The 7,269-nt window shown below is 31.6% G+C and overlaps 1 long non-coding RNA gene across 1 annotated transcript; it reads left to right on the forward strand.

The window, feature by feature from the left end:
* Positions 1-765: 765 nt before the first annotated feature.
* Positions 766-3,985, forward strand: LOC144844295 (uncharacterized). The gene is made up of 3 exons (XR_013612412.1): positions 766-856; positions 2,172-2,234; positions 3,858-3,985. It is a non-coding gene; the product is annotated as an uncharacterized LOC144844295 (long non-coding RNA).
* Positions 3,986-7,269: the final 3,284 nt, after the last annotated feature.

A 7,269-nucleotide genomic window follows, 5' to 3' on the forward strand; every position in this document is an offset into this window, starting at 1 on the left:
GAATTTGAAGGCTATTTCAATATGACTAATTTTATTGACATGATTAATGTGTTAGAGAACTTGCAATTGTCCCACCTTATTGACAATTTTGAGAGAGAAAGGGTTTGATTTATGGCCTAGGCTAGCTAGGCCTAGCCTAGTGTCAGCCTAACATTTAATAATAATAATTTACCCTTTCTCTCTCAAAATTTGTTAAAAGATGAATTAATTTTAGGTTATTCATTCAACGCATCTTTAATCGGTTGGCTACTCATGGTTGGCGCCATGATGATGAAATGTTTGTAAACTTTTCATAGGCTCATTTCCAGTCGTTGAGTTTCTTCCATTTGAACCCATGTCAAAGGTTAGATTTTAATTGCGCCATATAAAAAAATGCCGATTTAAAAAGAGCCCAACGTAATGCAGAAAGAGCCGAATAAAAAAGGGCCGAATCAAAAAGAGCCGAACGTAATGGTAAATGGGCCGAATAAAAAAGAGCCGAATGCTGAAAGAGCCGAACGTAATGGTAAATGGGCCGAATAAAAAAGAGCCGAATGCTGAAAGAGCCGAACGTAATGGTAAATTGGCCAAATAGAAATGCGCCGAATGCTGAAAGAGCCGAACGTAATGGTAAATGGGCCGAATAGAAATGCGTCGAATGCTAAAAGAGCCGAACGTAATGGTAAAAGAGCCGAATAGAATTAAAGTTTGCTGGCGGAGGCAGCGATGGCGTTCCATATAATTCATGCATACATAATTTATTAGGTTCTCTCCATTGGTTTGTATTGCATATTATGAGGTGAATTATTCATTATCATCAATTGGGCCTATTATCGTAAACTACGAGGAAGTAAAATACATACTTACAAAAACAAAGGTAAAGTAATAAAAATAAGATTTTTTTAGTTATTCATGATAGTTACTGTAAGTTTACATTTTAATCGACAACTAATAATGCTATAAGATTTAAAGATAGGCATTAAGAAATTAAAACATTCAGATTGACACATATTGTTGGGGATCGTTGTATAGTTGATACACTTTTAGTTGGTAGTCTATACACATCAAGTAAATTGCAGTGAATGTGTTGTTTTTTTTTGGGCAGTGGTATATAATAATAATGATAACAATAATAATAATAATAATAATTTATTTGGAAGCTACACTTTTGAAACAGTGGCACATTTCTTGAATGAAGGTGCGTCCAGAGTAAGTTAGAGAAAAAAAATGATTTAACAATAGGCCTATTTACAGTACAAGGAAACTTAAACTAAATTATGTACAAGATATAAAAAAATAACATGAACAAAAGTAATACTTTTGAAACAGTGGTACACTTCTTGAATGAAGGTGCGTCCATAGTACTGTAAGTAAAATAAAAGTTAGAGAAGAAAAAAAGTATTTAACAATAGGCCTGTTTACAGTACAAGGAAACTTACTTAGAAATGAATTATGTACAAGATATAAAAAATAACATTAACAAAAGTAATACAGGGTTTAAAAAGCAAAGAACTAATCATTTTCATTGTTGATTTTTTCTCTTTTCCATGACCGTTTGGTGAAACCTTTACAAAGTCTATCGAATGCAAATTCAATATTTGTATTAAGATCAAGTACAGGTGAAGAAGAACATACATTAATTTTTGGTCTATTGTTCTATTATTAAATTGGTTCCAAACGTCAATTGCATTCGATAGACCGTGATTATTGCTTTTATCTGACCAGCTTGGGGTACGTCTGTTTAATGGTAACGTATTAGATCGCGCTTTCGAAGTGTAATGGCTAAAGTAAATATTTCTAGACAGGAGGTTTCTTTAATAATTTGATAGTCTAAAAGAGAAGATTTTAATGCAAGATCACACCTCCAATCAATACAAGCACGTTCTTTAATCTTAGACAACATAATGCTGGTCAGATCTACGATGGGGTTACCCATCGTGTTACGTATCTAATCCACATTTAGAAAAAGTAGTATGTAGGCTAAGTTCTAATGTTCATATCTAAACATTTTTGTGGGTACAATGTGGGTAGGTACAAAATAGGTTTTTAAGATCTAAACACTATATTTACAGTGTAGTTATTACTATTAGCCTTCTTTTCTTCCCCATTAACACAGAAGATCAAAGTTACCGTCGATTTAAATTTATAAATTAAGAAATTCAAAGTACGATTGTTTGTACAATTTCATACAGGAATAGAAATGGGATTTGAACTCGTTTCGATGGTGGTAATAATAAGCCTTCTTGCTGCAAGAGGTAAGTTATTATCTGATAATAAATATAAATATATATAAACAACCATCAACAAACCACCTACTTAACTATTTAACTGTCAAACCTACGGTGGCTGATTTCCGCCAAAGAAAAAAATTATTTTATAATAATACGGCGTTATAACGCCCTTATTAGGGCGTTATAACGCCCTAATTTAGGGCGTTATAACGCCCTAATTTACAATCTGTTCACACGTACATGCGCATGCGTAGTACATCAACAAACCTCTCGGCGCATTCACAGATTTTAGAAAGTCACGTGGTACATTACTGGCCATCTTTGTGTCCAACTATGCCTATGTAGTGTATGGAGTCTAGTCATGTGCTTAAAAATGTATAACATTCACAAGGTTTTAAATATCAAAACAATCAATTTGTTTAAAGGCCAGGTGCGGGCAAAAAATTTCTATTGATAATACATTCCAATAATTATCGATCTATAGTTTCCCCTATGTTTCATAATTTTTGGGATTTTATTTGTGTTACACAAGCTTGTTGAAAATAAGCACTTTCTTATCAGTGGGGGGATAGTTCAAATTACACAGTAAAATCTCTATTCTTTTGTACACAAATTTTGTTAATAGAGAGGCATTTTAAAAAGCTATGAAAAATAAACAGTGTGGTAAAAAATGTTATCAGATGACTAAATATAGGTAATATAACTTGAATTTTACTTTTCTGGTATTTTTATTCAATTTCCGATTTTTATTTTCATGCTATAGCAAAAATTATCCACCGTGTATATCCACCATCTTTTTTCACCTTCTAGGGAGTCACCAGACATATTATTACATTAGGTCAACTACCTAACTACTGAAAAAAAGTCTTCCTGGTTTTTATGGCAGAATATTGCCAAATTTTGTATTTGACCATGTTAAGGGAAATTCATGTTTTTTCGTCTAGATTTCTGTTACAAATTTTTGATTTATGTACAATTAACCAGATATTATATTTAAAATTCATGCCTGTACCTGAGCTTTAAAGGTTTTTGTTAAGATAACGCAATCATAAAGTTACTGCGATGATTTTAAACAACAAAATGTAAAAACAATGCATTACTATAGAGAATCGCTGTACAAAGTAAACGCGTAGAGCCAGCCAGAGCCGTTAAATTAAATGGATTAAAGCTATTTTTTTGTTTAAAATCATCAAAATAATGTTATTATTGTTTTAACAAAAACCTTTAAACAAATTGATTCAATCCATTCAAAGTCGCAACTCATTATGGCTCTGGGTTTGTTGATGTACTACGCATGCGCATGTACGGATTGTATAATTAGGGCGTTATAACGCCCTAATTAGGGCGTTATAACGCCGTATTATTATAAAATAATTTTTTTTCTTTGGCGGAAATCAGCCACCGTACAAACCAGTATAGCTTTTCAAAACTGTACGTACTGTATTTACATTTACTCAAAAGTCAGCATTTTGATTTTGGTCTATAAGCTCAAAATGTATGAAACGCCATGTGCGCTAAAACCTAAAATGTTTATATTTTTACCAATGTTAAGTCGAATCGGAGAAGAGTGAAATCACGCTTCCGTTGTCGAATCGCCATCTGAAAATTAGACTAGCTTCTATCAATCTGAACTACTCTTTGTTTCAGGAAACTGCGTCCGTTGCTATGTCTGTAATTCATTGGATAAAGGATGTGATGATCCATTTGACAGTTCAGTGATCGACAGTATGGAATGCACCAACATATCATCATATTATTACGGCATGTTCGAAGATCCAGCGTGTTTTGTAAGTTATTCATGTGGCCGTATTCACCATTCACATTTATTATTTGTTTATAACACACCTACACCTATTAAAGGCATCAAATTTTGGACGCAGAGTAACACTGCCGGTTGCTTGAACAGCCTAACTATAGTACATTTATTTATTATCATATCCCACAATCGTCCAATAAAATGATAAGAATCTACGGCCCACAATCGTCCAATAAAATGATAAGAATATACAGTGTTATAATCACTGATGAATTCTGTCATGATGACGCACACTGAATACACCTTTTAACATAAAAATAATATAATACAGCGTTTAAAAAAGTGTGCTGGTGACGGTATTGGTTGCTGGTACTGATTTTATACTACCTTTGGTGCAAACGAATATAAATGAATGTGTTTTCTTTAGAAAGATACATTAACCGGCTCTCGAGACACTTTTATCGATCGTGGATGTGGTGGCTATGAAAACACCAGTTGTTCAGTAGAAGATGGATTAGATTACTGCTGGTACAGTTGTAGGACGGACGAATGCAACGGAGCCATATTCATCACCAGCAGCTTAGGTCTCTTGATTGTGTCAGCACTTACGTACTTTATCGTATTTTAATAAGCTATAAAATACTATTATTATTGGTATTATAATATATGTTCTATACTCAATTTAGCTTAATTTTCGTAAACTTCAGCTATACAGTTTTGAATGCTGTGTGTTTTTATTAAAAAATAATTTGATTATGAATTAATACCGACAAACCTTCAATAGTCTACAACAAAACGGGTTAATAAGTTTCAAAATGTCACCTGTTTTTTATTGGCATTAGGGCCGTATAACATCATATCATATTTGATGAAATAAAATAAATAGGCCTAAATAAGCTAACGATGAAAATATACATAGTGTTTACACAAGTATTTTATCTTAATAATAATAATAACTTTATTGAACATACGCCTTTAAATCGGCGGCACACGTTCTTCTGGACGGTGCGTTCTTACATACATTACATACATTAAGTTAGCCAGGAGGCTAAATAAAAGTATAAAGAGAAAATAAAAGAAAAAACATTTAAATGAAAGGAAACGAATTGTATAAAAAGAAACTAAAGAGCAAAAAGTACAATACTTAACTTTGATGGAGTGTTATTATTTATTATTAGTATTATTATCAATGTTATTAATATGTTAATTTTAAAGAAAATATTATTAGACCTATTATTAAAAATGTCATTTAATTTAAATATTATATTGTTTATTATTATTTAATTATTTATGTTCTTGTTAATACTGTATATCATTTAATTATGTTATGAGTTATGATCTTTATTTGTTATTTAGTTAAAGTGGTATTATTTTTATTATTATTTCGATTTTCCTATTTTAATATTTAATCTTATTTTTAGTGTTTTATTAACCATTTTACCTCCTGATTTAATTGTGTTTTTAAAGTTTTGTAAATATAAATTTAAAGTCTCCATGCAGCAGTTAAGTGTTGTTTACAATGATGATACAAAATACAGATATAAATAAAAGGCCTAAAATGAACAGAAATTACATTTGCAAAATTAACAAAATTAACAAATTACATTATAAAGTTAAACATAAGAAATAAATGAATGACAAGGCATTTTAAAATCAACTGATACAGTAAAAAAAACAAAAAAACAACAACAACAACAGAAATTTACACTATGCAAGTCTTACTCTGCAATACAGAACGGAAATCGGATACAATCTCTAGATCTATTAATTGATAATTGCGGAGCGCTTTTTCCATGCTCTTTTGGCATATATTTTGCAAAATTTATCAAGTATTAGATGGGTTTCTTTACTGAACACATGATAGTCACTTCCAAGTGTTAGGTGTATTTTAACATCAGTATTAGAATTTATGAATAAGTGCCAAATATGATTAAGGTTAGAAGATTGCAATTGTAGTTTTAAACTCATGGTTTCTTCTTTTCTAATGTCGTCGTAAGCAGGACATTCAAATAGGAAGTGTGTTACGTTTTCTATACGTTTCATATTGCATAGACTACATAAACCATCACTTTCAGGTAGCCAATTGCATTTTCTACCTTCTAATGGCAGAGTATTTGTGCGCAGCTTAAATTTGATGCTTACCCCTTCAAAATCTGTTTTGTCCAGAAGGTAAGTTTCAAGACAAGGGGTTTTTTTTAAAGATTTGTATTCGTTGAGTGATGATTTTGTATTTAACTCTTGGCTCCAATTAGTAATTGATAAATCAAAGAGAGATTGTTTAAGAGGGCACACCCAATGTGAATTAACAATTTCTTTGTTTTTACGAATATGTTCAAATATATCATTTGCATTACCTTTAGTAAATAGGTTTTCTAAGTGATTTACAATCTTATAACTTAATAGATTAAAATTACAGTTTAAGTCAAGCAAAGAAGTAAGTAATAGTTTTGGCCATCGATTGTGATCCATCAATAAAATACGATTGAAAAAATTTATCCTATAATTATCCTGTATAACAGAAATAGGCGACCAGCCAAGTTCGCCGTATAACGCTGTCCGTGGTGTATTACGTGATGCTTTTAAAATACACCGTGCCATTTGAAGCTGCAATTTTTCAAGTTTATCAACGTCAGAATAACTACCACACCACGTTGAGCAAGCATAATTAATTGACGGTAAAGCGATTACCTTCCATAAAATATCACCGTAGTATATGCGGTTGAAGTTATTACAATTGTCAATAATTGACTTGATATAAGCAATTAGGCGATTTCCCTTTTTAATTACATTTTCAAAATGAACATGATCATTTAGATTACGTGATATAAAAACACCTAAATACTTATAAGTATCGACTTCTGAAATGCCATAATCTCCTAACTTCCATATCTTATTTTTATCAGTTCGCTTGCCGATTATCATAATGTTTGATTTTTCATAATTGAATTTTAGTTTCCAAACTTTGGCAAATTGGGTTGCAATATCCAACATTTTTTTCATTTCATGTTCATTGTCTGCAATAAGAACAACATCATCAGCCCAAAAAATTCCTCCTAGCCAGATATCATTAATTCGTACTCCAATATTATGGGATTTCAGAAGTTTTGTAAACTGTATAAAAATGCAAAAAAGTACAGGTGAGAGTACACACCCTTGCTTTACACCTTGTTCGATATTAAAATAATCTGTACATATATCCCCAAACTTTACATGACCTCGTACATTTGTGTAAAGTGCATCAATAATTTTCCAGACGCGGCCTCTAATGCCTGAAGTCCAGGCTGCTGTTAATAGGCCATCTCT

This window comes from Antedon bifida, chromosome 6, assembly GCF_963402885.1.
Source record: "Antedon bifida chromosome 6, ecAntBifi1.1, whole genome shotgun sequence".
Taxonomy (NCBI): domain Eukaryota; kingdom Metazoa; phylum Echinodermata; class Crinoidea; order Comatulida; family Antedonidae; genus Antedon; species Antedon bifida.